This window comes from Xyrauchen texanus, chromosome 46 (genome assembly GCF_025860055.1).
Source record: "Xyrauchen texanus isolate HMW12.3.18 chromosome 46, RBS_HiC_50CHRs, whole genome shotgun sequence".
Lineage (NCBI taxonomy): Eukaryota > Metazoa > Chordata > Actinopteri > Cypriniformes > Catostomidae > Xyrauchen > Xyrauchen texanus.
In genome coordinates this window covers 8,169,328-8,183,418 of record NC_068321.1, presented here as the reverse complement: position 1 = coordinate 8,183,418, position 14,091 = coordinate 8,169,328, and the positions used below count along the sequence as shown (strand labels likewise).

General features: G+C 35.8%; 1 protein-coding gene across 1 annotated transcript in view; it reads right to left on the bottom strand.

The window, feature by feature from the left end:
• LOC127638339 (USP6 N-terminal-like protein) overlaps positions 1-1,223 on the bottom strand; it is a 37,635-nt gene extending 36,412 nt beyond the window's left edge. Inside the window, exon 1 of the mRNA XM_052119817.1 lies at positions 1,086-1,223. The gene's annotated coding sequence lies outside the window, so the exon portion shown is untranslated. The remainder of the gene's footprint in view (positions 1-1,085) is intronic.
• Positions 1,224-14,091: the final 12,868 nt, after the last annotated feature.

The following is a 14,091-nucleotide window of genomic DNA, read 5'->3' as shown; positions in this document are numbered from 1 at the left end:
TATGGTTCATTAGTTCTCACTGAAGGGTTTCAAACAGAAACACATGTTCTCTATTGGCCCGCTTCCCCAGTTACATGTACTTAGAAGAAGAAATTCTTATTTACTGACTTCTAAATAGCAACAGCTTTCATTAAATATGAGCATCTGAGAAAGAGTTTGATATCACACACACACACACACACACACACACACACACACACACACACACACACACACACACACACACACACACGATGGGCAACTCAACTGAAGTGGAAAGCGCGTGGGTCACACCCCACTCTGAAACAAGGTAAGGAAGTAGGCTTGTGACCACAATGCATCCTGTCCTTCTGAAAGTTCAAGACTTCAACACGGAACCCTGTCTCACGAGAACATTCAGTAGTTTATCGCATTTAAAAGGTAATATCTTGAGGCTGGCACAATGTTTTTGAACAAAAGTATTTAACCATTCTGAAATTAGGCCACACTGGTTAGATTCAATACTAATATTCCTTAAATATTGTGGACATCATGTTTAAACTGTTCGATTAGAAGGCTGAACTTGACCAAGACGAGACTAGTTGTTCTAAATCCATCATGCAAAAGATAATAACACACTAAATCATCAATGACTAATGCATAAAAACATAATATGAAATAATATTGTCAATGTCAAAGTCTCTTAAAGACTGCTAAAGAAAGTCTCTAAAGTATAATAATGTCAATATAGCATGAACACACAAGAACACATTCAATTGATGTTAAAATAAGGATGTATTGCAATCAACCCCAACGAACTAATATTGATTTGTGGATTTTCGTAATCACGCGCCTTAATAAACATGACATTTCTTTACTGGCAACTTTAAGTTGTAATATATCTGGCTACATAAAAAGCAAGACAGTTGTTCCAGCTGTTCCATGCAAAGTAGTGGAATTTAAAGCATGCATTTGTCTAACTTTACTTCATTACAATATTCAACACTGAGAAATGCGAGTTGTTTTCACGCGCAGACCCGGAGAGTACAGCACTGACCGCCAAAACACACTCTCATCCGACAAAAGTACAATAAAAACCAGTACTAAACTCCGACGAAATCTCTTACCCTTCAAAGGAGACGCTCTGCGCAGTTAAGTATATAATCTATGTGTTGTTCATAGTTTCGTCGATCGTAGAGAACAGACGAGACTCCAACTAACTAACTGATCTGAACATGAGAACACGCGCGCGTTCTTGCGTGCATGCCTGCGTGGGTGCGTGCGCGCACGCGCGTGTGAGCGTATTCATGTGGAAATGTGGCTGCGGTTCAGTGTAACATGTTAATTGTAACAGTCTCAAGAGTTGGAATAATGTATATGCAATATATAAACTGTAAAAAATATATTTTATTTTATTCTTGATTATTCTAACAGAAATGTACTATTATAATGTAGTAATTATTTATTTAAATCATGTCGGTTTTTATAATTATATATAAAAAACTGTAATAATTATATAAACAAAAGCTTATACAATTTAAATAAAATAATAAAATTTATTAAACTGATAAGAATGTTTAATTTATATTTTCTTGGTTTAAGAAAAACGATGTGTACACAATTGACAAATTACAATTTACACAAGGTTTATTTCTATTTTTTCTGCTCCAAATTTACTTCAAACTTACTTCAAACTTACTTCTCTGTCTGCTCGTATGAATGTAACATCATAAGAAAGTGTTTCACCGCTGTTCAAATACACTTTAGATCACATCATTTATATGTATAAATGTTTTACATCTGAAAGGACTAAATATAAATGAAACAAATTACATTTACAATTAACAATGATTTAAATTGTAACTGTAGTGGAATACAGCTACTAATATTTTCTATTTTAAATACATTACTCTGTTACTTAGCAACCCTGTATATATATATATATATATATATATATATATATATATATATATATATATGTGGATATTGCTTGAGAAAATGGCTTCAATAATATGTTTTCATAAAGACAAGACATTTACATTGTTATTCCATATTTCACCACACGAGGGTTTCGAACAACAATCAACAACAAAGTACCAGTCAGACTTGAATTTGTTACTGTAATTGCTGTGACCACTAGACCAACACCATATGTTTATATTTTCTGCTAAAATAAACCAAATATCTGTCGAGTAAGAGTTTCAGTTCTCAATAAGATACACTTTGCTGAAGAAAGTATCCAAATAATACACTTAACAATCTTTAAAGAGATAGTTCACCCAAAAATTCATCACTCTCATCATTTACTCACCCTCATGCCATCCCAGATGTGTATGACTTTATATCGTCTGCTGAAAACAAACAAAGATTTTTAGAAGAATATTTTAGCTCTGCTGGTCCATCCAGTCCAAGTGAATTGTAACCATAACTTTGAAGGTTCAAAAAGCACATAAATGAAGCACAAAAGTAATCCATCAGACTCCAGTGGTTTCATCTGTCTTCAGAAGTGATATGAGAGTGTGGGTGAGAAATAGATTCATATTTTAATCCTTTTTTACTATAAATTCTCCTCTCTGCCCAGTAGGTGACGATATGCACGAAAAAACGTGACTCGCCAAAAACAAAAGAAGAACATGGACGTAAAAGTGAAAGTGGAGATTTAGAGTTAAAAAAATTAAATATTGATCTGTTATATATCACCCACACTTATCATTTCTGAAGATATGGATTTAAACTCTGAAGTCTTATAGTTTACATTTATGAGCTTTTCAGACCTTCAAAGTTCTGGTATATTTTAAATATAACTTCCATATAAATAAAAAGAATGCCATTTTTATTTGCTTTTTTTTGCCATAGCTTTACACTAAAACTGTTAAATTTGCAATTTGTTCATGAACATTTTGCAAATCCTATAGTGGAAATGATCATAATAATGTAGACAATGTCTAAAAAGTCCCTAGTAAAAATGCTTCTATTTTGAATTTTAACATGTTATTTTTAAAAAGGCAGAGGCTATTTGCTAAGTGCAATCACTTGAACAAAGGTGTCTGCTAAATGACTAAATGTAAATGTTAGTGTAAATAGCAACAAAATGCTTCTTCTTTGAAATAGTGTTAGATACTAGATACACCCCCCTTAAATACTAACATACAGAATCACTGCAGTGTGCCCCTACCCCGAAACCTAAACCTAACCTTCCCTTACAAAAATGTACCATGGTTTTACTACAGTAACTATAGTATCACCATGGAAATTTGTAGTAAAATCATAGTACCCACAAAAATAACATATTTACTATGTTAACACCACATTACTGTAGTAACATCACGGGTAATTGCACTAAATCTGTAGCTTCCACCAAAACATGTGGTAACTACAATATTACTAGTAAAACCATGGTTCATTTATCCAGATAAAATCTTTCTCTCAACTTCCGACCTTAACCTTGACCAAATCACTGCAAAAAAACAACAACCTTTATATTAATTTTATTAATTATTAGTATTAAAGAAAATACTAAGAGTGAAGACTGGAAACAAGATGGGAATAGTGGAACAAAAGGAGGAATCGAACCCAGGACGTCCACATTAATACTGCTATTGCAGCAACACATAGAGGTGGAGTTTGTCCTAGATTTATGTGTTTCAACCAGACTATTAAAGTGCAAATAGTCGTGCTGTGTGGCAGGTGCTATTTACACCTAGTGCAAATAGTCAGTTCGAAACTTGAAAAGCGATCTCAATACCAGCCTGCTTTTCCAAAGACTTGAGAACTTAAGGATGATCTAACTTACGACATTAATCCATAACCATCCCACTAATGTACACAGCACAATGTGGACTTTGCTAACTACAAGGCTGTGCCCGTTGTGCAAATCCAATGCAGATGAATGAGAAACAATCGAGTAAAAGATAATAATCAATTTTTTTAATCATAATACACTATGTAGAATAAAGAACACTAACAAAACTTTCATTTAGATTTCACAGGGTCTTTAACCTTGTGTAACCACTTTAACCGCAAAAGGCTTCACTATAAGCATTAATTGATCATTTAAATTAACACTGTTCACAACTATTTAGACTGTAATTTAAGGGTTAATCTGAGTCACGTGACACAACAGCATGGCGTTGTTTGCCGTGAAGTGCTTCTACGGGTGCAGAGTCAACAAAAATGCCTCTGCTAAGAAACCTCTTTAAGTTTTTTTAACTGAAACATGTTTGGGTTTAAAGAGTAGCATCTCTAGATTCGTTTGATATGCTTTTTTGCAGTTAGCGCGATGATATACATGACGTCCACATACGTGTATTGTGGGACATTATTCCCAGAAAAGTTGAAAAAACATTTGAGTTATTGTGACATGTTAGTTAGTCACATTAACAAATCTGTGGGTTAATTTAACTTCATTTTTATATTAATTTTGTTATATTAAATTTTTGTATCACTGTATAATACAGCTCTATTCATTAACATTAGTAAATGTATTCCTATATTCACTGTGCATTTTCACATTGAGAATCAATGGGTTCATCCAATCCAAAAGCTGTCAATTTTTTTTTTTTTTAAAAAAAAAAGGTTTTTATGGAATTAGGATGAAAATAAGGTCAATTTCAAACTGTTCTGAGACCAGTGCAGACAGATAACACACTGGAGGTTAAGTCATTCACTGAACAGGGAGGAAAGGAGCATCCTATAGCTTTCCTATGCAGCAAGTCCATCCACTCCTAAAATCCAGTCAAAAGTTCAGTTTCAGGCTGCAGATGATGTTTGGACCTCTCAATATGTTTGGCAGTCATGGGACAATGATAATCAGTACATAGACTCAGAATTTATAGTGCTAAATAAATTGAGGAAAAAACATCAGGGGCTAGTATGCAACCATAAGCTATGAATTCATAGAAATAAAAACAAATATGTATATTATATTTTGTTTTCCCCACAGGAGGAGCGTTTTTGGCCATTATCCAAATTGGTTCATTATTGGTTCATTATCCCACTTTTTTTTGTTCCACTGTCCACATATGTGGACATAATGTTTTAGGAAAACTATATGCTCTAGAAATGCAATTTTGTTTACTTCTTTATTAGGTGCTACTAGTTCAAAAATAAAAAAGGGAAATGGAAAATGCAAACTGCAGTATCCTCCTGAGACCCAAGTGTGAAAGGTGCACGTAGAAAACATTCTGAAGTTGACATCATTAACTACTTTAAGTTGTTCTGACAGTCAATACTTGCATTTAATATTGGACTCACTTTTATGCCAACTAACACTTAAAATGTTTGCTGTTCTCCGTCTTGATTGCTTGTCTGGTTTTTACATCACTTCCAGTTGAGACAGGAGCCAGAAAACTGTTCAGAAGCAATCATGATGGCGCCACCCAGAGGATTGTCAGGGAAACTGTGAATGGACTCCATGTTTGTGCTAAACCTTATGTTAGCATGATTGGGTAATGTTCTAAAGAACATTTTGTGTGCATCAAAGGAAGCAAGACAATCTGACCTTTTAAACGTAAAGTTCACACTAGGGGCTTAGAAATGACTAGTTAGTTTGTAACTAAGTCAGTGCCTATTTGGTTGCACCAAATGTTCTAAAGGCAAGACTTAACTAGTAGGTTGTAAGCTCTCAGTAAAGTAATGCGTAGCCGCAAAATATGATGTTTACCTGTAGTGATCCATTAAAAAACCTTCAAATTTGTACACAGAACTGTTAAAAAGACATTCATTTGTTCTGGTTAAGGTTTATGTTCAAACTTTGTTTGCTCACGTAACTGTCAGCTGTAATAAATTATATCCCCAAATACGATACATAATAAAACAAATTTAATTTAGCCTATATGTAAATAACAATATTCAATAACTGTATCTAAAATGAATACGGGACAATAAATAAATAAATTATATTACAACAGCCCGGAAAAATAGACAGATATTCATTTGAATATCTATTTTGTCTGTTGAAACTTGTATGTTTTTTACATAACGTTTTCTCCTCTAAATGTAAACGAGTGTAAATGCCAACATTAATTTATATGTTGAAAGGACTGAAGCCTGTCAACCAAAACATGAGCTCATTGATGTCTTTAAATAAATCCAACCATTTCTCCTGGTCAGAGGCTTCCGTAAATATCTAGATCATATGTAGGGTTACGTCCTAAATAAGATTAATGGTGCAATGCTCACATATTTAGTATTGCGTAAATTGTGACTTAGAGTCCATTTACGGCACAACTATAGGCTAAGTTGTAACTTACATATAGCTGGTGCAACCGGCCCCTTGGAAATAGTGCAGAATCTTAAATACGTCTTGTTCATTTTATGTTATACTGTTTTTTTGTTTTGTTTTTTCATTTTCAAAATCCTAAAACTTTCTGTTTATTTCCAATATTAAGAAGGATTTTGAATAACACATTTTCAATGTGGTTCCAAACTTTTGGATCTGACTGTATTGTATGACACCCACCAAAACCTTCCTAATATTGTGCTTCATTATGACAAATATATCACCAGTACGTAAGCTTTCATTCAGCTGCTTGGATTCAGGGACTAAGTGAAAGTCATAGGCTGTAGCTGCTCTCTCTGGTGCTTGTCAGGCTGTGGCTCTGCTCTGCCCTGAAAGGAATTGACATGGTTTATAGCCTAAGGGGCCGATTGTGGTGTCTCTGGTTGGACCCAGTCCTACAGTGACATTAACCGGTTGCTCTGCACTTACACACACAATCAGACAGATGATGGTAATGCTTATACAACCCAGAGCAACATTTTGGTCCACATTGGTTGCTCTTTCATGTCTCAGGAGGCATAATGGAATTCTGCATTATGTTTCAATGAAGTACTTTTCTCAGCTTTTTTCCTTAAAGGGATAGTTCAACCAAAAATGAAAATCAACATCAACTATTCGATAAAATGTATAACTAGGAATATATTAGGTTGAAAAGTTAATTTCACAAAAAGTTAAACATATACATATTAATAACAAATTTTATAGATGAACACTAAAAGCTAATAGCTTCTAAATATTCCTTGTATTTTACGTGACACAACATTCTATTGTTTTTCCCTTCTGACCATGTGCATTTGCATGTTTGTGCTTGTCTGCAGTGATAAACTGTATTTCCCAAATCAATACACACACAATGGCACCCATTGCATCTATTTGCTCATTATTGCCTCATCAATGTCACAATGAAATAGCTACCATTTACATCAAGAGCAATTGCATTAAAACATAGATGATTCAAATGATAATGCCACATTTTTTTATCTCTATTTGACATGACGATCTATAAAACTGCCAGCTTTACATGTCCTCCATGCAAACCAGTGCTGACAGTGTATCCATTCCCACTAAAAAGAGCTGTTTGCTGTGAAGGGTGCAATTTCTAAACAAGATGGCGTGATGTTCATGGCATTTTGGCAGACGTACAATAGAACACACCTGCGACAGGCAATGGGCCCTTTAACACATCATTGCCTGTCGCGTTGCCCACACCACTCACTCTGTCTTTGCTTTGCCCCCTAGATCCCAATATGTCCAGGCATGTTGCGTCATAAACATCTGCATGATCAGATATTAGCAAAGTGCATCAATTGCGTGAAAACTTACCACATTTTGAGGTAATTTGGGGGCCTCTCTTTATTTCCTTCTCTCTTAATTGAGTTAGTGGGAGAGGGGATGTTCGGTGTTTGCTCTAAACAAAAGGTGATGATTGATAACAGCCCCTAATATCTCAATTTGTCCCCCAGCAGGAGGTAGCTAGTCCCTTCTCTTTACACTAATTGCTTCTGACTAGTTACGGTGCTAGCAGTGCAGCACATAAATGCAATAAGACCACTCCCAATTTAGCAAGCAAATATAACAATGACAGCATGACTGTTTCTTAGTTTTGGTTGGATTTTTAATGGTGGAAATTCTAAAAATGCAAGTAATACCAACAGTGAATACATTGCTGTCAGTTAGATTCTTAATTATGAAAGTTCTAACAATGTTAGTAACAATTTTCACAAGTGAATCAGTTCAGTAAAGGTGTACTTTTAATATACATGGGGGAGATTCATTTGTTCAAGGGTCAGGTCAGGCAGTTGGAACACAGGAAGACTAGGTCTCAGATCCCATAAATACATTTTGCTCCGTTGACTCCCTGATGTGATAAAGGCTGCAAATGCCCCAAGGCGATGATGTCTGTGTGACCCTCGACTCCATTGGTCAGAGATGAGACAAAGATTGTGCCGGTCACATGTGTTTCCTTATACACCCAAAATCTACAATTCAACATGCATATACAAATGGATTGAGGCAATGAATGTCAGTCCAATTTATGTTTATCCAACAGAAATTGTTGTCTGGCAAATGTCTCCATGCCTGATATTCACTATTTTTACATCTAATCGTGGAATTGAGTTTGCCTGAAATGAGCAAACATGAGACATAGCATTATTGATACACCCAGACTGTAGTATACGGATTGCCTGTCCACGCATCCACTGGTCTCATTAGGTCCTCTTCAGCCTAACTCGGCAATAATGGCTTACCTGGGAGACTTGATGAGCCCCTGAGACACTTGTGTGTGTTTAGGGTGTTGACGAGGACCAATGTCACAGCTGCAGCCATTATCTAGAGGAAGTGGACGTCTTCAATGAGCGCAACGACATGCATTGCTCCACGTCACAGCCCCAGCCAGCCATTTTTACCGAAATGCCATCGATCCGGCCTTATTACTGCGTCAGCTCTATGGTCACGCTATGTTTCAGGCAATTTACTCGTATCTGCTCCAATAAACAATTTCAGATATAACATCTTATTTGTGTTATTTTGTCTCACACATTCCATGACAGAAAGTCTTTTATCACCATGCAAACACCATTCTGCCCTCTGCTGTGGAATTGATCTGTCTTACCTTGTAATTTCTCACAATTTTTTAGTCACTCAAAACTGTACGAATGCTACAAATGGCAGAGCATATAACCAAGGAGACCTTTGTGTCCTTTTCAGAGCTACGCTTCAAATCCATGAACAGACAATAGGCTAGAGTCCTTAGCAAAAACAACATTTAATTCAAATGTATAGCCTTAAACAAATTGTCTTCAAGGAGAGATGTCATTATTTGTTAAAATGCCTTCTTCTATTCCGAATTAATATGTAGATACAACTATAAATTATTCGTAGGTTGATTATCTCAAAAAGTGTAAATACTGTAGCACTATCAATATGTTTGCATCCATATCTATTGACCAAAAATATAAAAACTTAAGGGTGTTCTTTTGAATTGGAGCACTAAGTAACCCCTTAGCAACTACCCAGAACACCATAGCAACCACTTAGCAATTCTCTAACAACTACCCAGAACTCTCTAACAGCAACATTGCAATGCTATGCACTAAATGCAAAACGCTAAGCGCTAAGCTCTGTGGGCTAAAAATACTAAACATGTAACGTGCTAAAACAACCTATTGACCACCAAGAACACTCCATAAACCACAGTTTGTCCTTGCATCAAACTACAACACTGTTACAACAACAGAGCAACGCTATGCACTAAACGCAACATGTAAAACACAACGCCCTCTGCGCTACACATGCTAAACATGCAACATGCTAAAAACACCCTGTAGCATCACGACACAATTTTTGCACCACTTACATTTCGAAAATCTAAACGACTTGATGGTTTCACAATCCCTCAATCTTTAGTTGGAATAACAAAGCTAAGCTAAGTTGTTTTTAGAGCAAAAATACTTAGTTTTGGCTAATGTCCCTGTCAGTTCATCACCTGAGGGTGAATCTCAACAGTTAAATCAATTCCTGTGATTCTTAAGAAAAAGAACCATACATTTGTCTCTGTGAATAATGTTCAACATTTATATGGCTCGTGAACAATTTAAGAAAGATATTACTGGTATAACCATTTTTGATGTTTGTTTTCTTGTTATCATTAGAACCGAATTTGAGTACAAGTGGAAGGAGATAAGAGCGGGGACACCGGTTTGTGTGTGTCTGCTTAGCGGCAAGAAAATGTCAGAGTTTAATTAGGAGCTGCGTCTGTGAGGTTAGAGCATTCGTAATTATCACATCCAGTTCCATTTTTGCCTGCGGCAGGGGCTACACATGGTGCCATTACGAATGGTAAATTCAATAACACGCTGCCTTTCAGAGAAGGTTCTGGACTAACGGGAGTGGGAAGCAGTGCTGTTGAACCAAAATACACCCTCAGGTGAGAGCTGTGGTGACACATATTATACGTCTTATGGGTTTAAGTTACAACATAAATGTACTGGACTACTGCCTAGAGCAAAACTAGGTCCCGATGCTGAATGGGTCTAGACAAGCCATGGGAGTCATGTTGTCCTCTTTGGCCCTTTAAAATAGTAAAGGCTCTGAATGCAATACGTTTCTGAATAAAGGCCTTAAATAATTTACAATTATTTTTGGTTTTAAAAGATATGCTTTTTGTGTGTTTTTCACACATTATAAGACTACCACTGTCTGCATTGCTAGCAATTTGCTTGTTTTAGTCATCTTTTCTTTCTTTTTTGAGCTTGTAACAAATGCTATATTTTGTTTAATTTAAAGGGATAGTTCACCCAAAAATGAAAATTCTCTCATCATTTACTCACCCTCATGCCATACCAGATGTAAATGACTTTCTTTCTACTGCTGAACACAAACAAAGCTTTTTAGAAGAATGCCTCAGCTATTTTGGTCCATACAATGGAAGTGAATGGTGACCAGAACTTTGCAGCTCCAAAAATCACATAAAGGAAACATAGAATTAATCCATATGACTCCAGTGGTTAAATCTATGCCTTCAGAAGCGATATGATAGGTGTGGGTGAGCAACAGAAGTATTTTTATTTTACTATAAACCTCCACATTCAGATGTAAAAATGACAGTTTTTATCTGTTTCTCATCTACACCTATCATATTTTTCTTTCTCTCTCTCTCTCTCTCTCTCATTCCCCTTAATTGTAATCTTTCACTTTGGCTGTACTGTACACAAAATGGGTGATATTTCAATCTCAAAATAGAATCTACTAATTAAAATCAAAATAGAAAGTTTCAGGGATGTAATTACACAATGCATATTGCTCCATTGTAATGATTCCAAGAAGATTGTGTTGTTTCTATAAATATTTGCTGATTAAACTTGATCACCAGTCACTTTTATATATAATGCTTTTTAAAATGTCCTCAGTAGTTGTGATTTTCACTTTTTGAAGACACTATATCGTTAAAGGTTGACCGATTTGTTATTTTCATTGAGGTGAACTCTGTGTATCACTGTATCAGGTGTAAATAGGAACAGCACCATATGGATCACAATGTCCTTCTGCAGACGTCACGACACAATCGCAGTCAAAGCTCAAACAACCTCTGACAAATTACATGTGCAAAAAGTGATGGAGGTGCACTCTACGTGATTAGACATTTTGCTTGGCAGCTGTATTTGGACACATTGAAGCGCAATTATACCAACGGGTAATTACATCTACACAATATCCAGTGAAAGAGATCAGCAAAACACAAAGTACAGATATGGCTTTCGTGGTTTGACGGGAAAACAAGGGAACGTTCAAAAAGTGCCAGACACAAAGCAAATGAAATAGTGATTTTAGTCATGGTCCTGTACATAAATTGGGGTCCAAAAGTCTGAGACCACACCGAAGATCTGAGATTGTTTCAAAAAGTTTCAGGATTATTATTAAAAATATATTTTTAGCAGTTAATGATTTAAATTTCAGTCCGTTCTTCACACAAGGTTATTGTGTGGCTCCAGAAGACTATAGCACATTAATCATATTGACTAAAAGAGCACCCAGAACATTCTGCAAAAATTCTACTTTTGTGTTCCACATAAGAAAGAAAGTAATGTGGATTTGGAATGATATGAGAGTGAGTAAATGCTAAATAATGACAGAGATTTACATTTCATTACATTACTTTCATAGTAAACAAAATAATCCCACCACAAACTATATGTCGCCCTAAGGGATAACAGACTTGACACACTACCCTACACCTAAATCACCTTCATGCATTATTGTCACAGCATTTGATTAAAATATTCATTGTTATGGTTATTAAGTAATATACTTTATTGCATTTAATAGAATATTTATGTGTTGCTGCTCTCCGTTGGTGCATCTAATGACCCTCATCGAGATGAAAAGTAACATTCAATGAAGAAAAGAATGAGGGAAAGAACAAATGAAGGAAAGAATAAAGAATTGTGGGGGACGAAGTATAATCGTCCAGCTGTGAGCGTATTGCAATTACTCTTGTCTGAAGTCTAACAATTATGTCACGGGCCCCTAGAAGAGGAGGCACCCATCCAATCAATACATAATTGTGATAATTGTTGCCGTTGTGCCAGTGTGGGTTCCTGTAATTTACAGAAAATGGAGAAAAAATGAATAAACAGCAAGCGATGAATAGCAAAACGGTGTCATCTAGTACGGAACGGCATTTGGAACAAAGACGCTCAATTTGTGGCGTGGAGAAACTGGCTGTGAGCGATGGTGAGTCAGTGCATATGGTGGCTCACAGGTAGCCATTGTGTCCACATCTGTCTGGTAATATCTGTGCTGTGAAGAGCAAATAGTGTCTTGAGAAGGAAAGCCAGGTTTGGAGAGTATACAGTACATGATTAAATAGCCCTGGACAGCAGCATTGATGTTGCAGATTGAATATTTTCCATTATTTTGTCTTTGAAAACAAGTCAAAAATGACTTCAGATTTTCAGAATTGGTTTGTTTTTATGATTTTATTGTGTTTATTTTGAGGATGTCACTTGAATTCATTGGACTTGGGATGAAAATATTATGGATGGGCACCCCTTGTCCATAGAACTGAAGTGTTTAACTTTATCCCAGTTTATTATGCAGCAACAACTACAAGTAAGGCACTTGTAGGTTGATTTCCGCAAAAATTGTAAACACTGTGTCTCTGATGCTATAAAAATTGCTCTGTTTGGTTTGAGCAACCCATCCAGCTGACACAGCAACATTGGCTCGAACAGTGTCGTGAGTTTGGGGCAGGTCTATTGGATGTTTGACCAATGGGAGATCGGGGGATGTTCGAAAAACTTTTATAAATTTGCCTGTTCAACTCTGTGCGCTATGTCACGAAAACAGTTTGCGCTTAAAATGTTTTAGTATCCAAATACATAAATCAGGGAAATGGGGCTTTTACCTTAAAAAGCAATTTTTTACTTGAGTTTTCTTTTGTGAATAATCCAATGTTATATCTTAGATGTAGAACAAAATATGCGGTCCAGAAGAAAAGCCTGTAAAACAAATAAACAGAAATATATGTTATTGACTGTTGATGATAAACTTGACATCATTGTGTACATCACAATGTGTACTTGCATCACCTATTGATGGACTATGATCTTGAAATGGAATGCATAGACTAACAATTGCCAACAAAAGCCTTCATCAGCCAGTTAACAAGGACAATTGCATCTATGTGAATTTCTGCAGTTAATCCAGGATGAACATCAAAGACATTAGTCATTAATCTTACACTACAAACAAAATTGATGTTTAAACACTGACCCTTAACACTTACTTAGTTGAATAATTTTAAACCCGACTTTAACTATACATAATTAATATTTACATTATATTCATGATGTTAGTCAGAGGAGAACTGGCCCCCACAGTGAGTCTGGTTTCTCCCAAGGTTATTTTTCCTCCGTTAACCAACATCTTATGGAGTTTTGTGTTCCTTGCCACAGTCGTCTTCAGCTTTCCCACTGGGGTTATTAATACAATTATTATTTAATTACTTATTTTCAAACACGATAAACAATCGTATTTTATCTAATTACACAATGATGATTCATCAACATTATAGACATTACAGTTTTAACGTCTGTTAATGCCTGATCTTCTGTAAAGCTGCTTTGAAACTATGTGTGTTGTGAAAGGTGCTATACAAATAAAATTTACTTGACTTGACTAGACATTGCACATGGGATATCAGCTTTCTAATGGCACCTAGATTGAGCTTCTAGTCCACTCAGAGGCCGAGATATTCAATGAAAAAATGGGGGGTGGTGCATGAACTGAAAATTAGACTTACTGTCTATGGACGAGCACATCTGTGAGGGCTAAAATGACTTGAGTGCCAC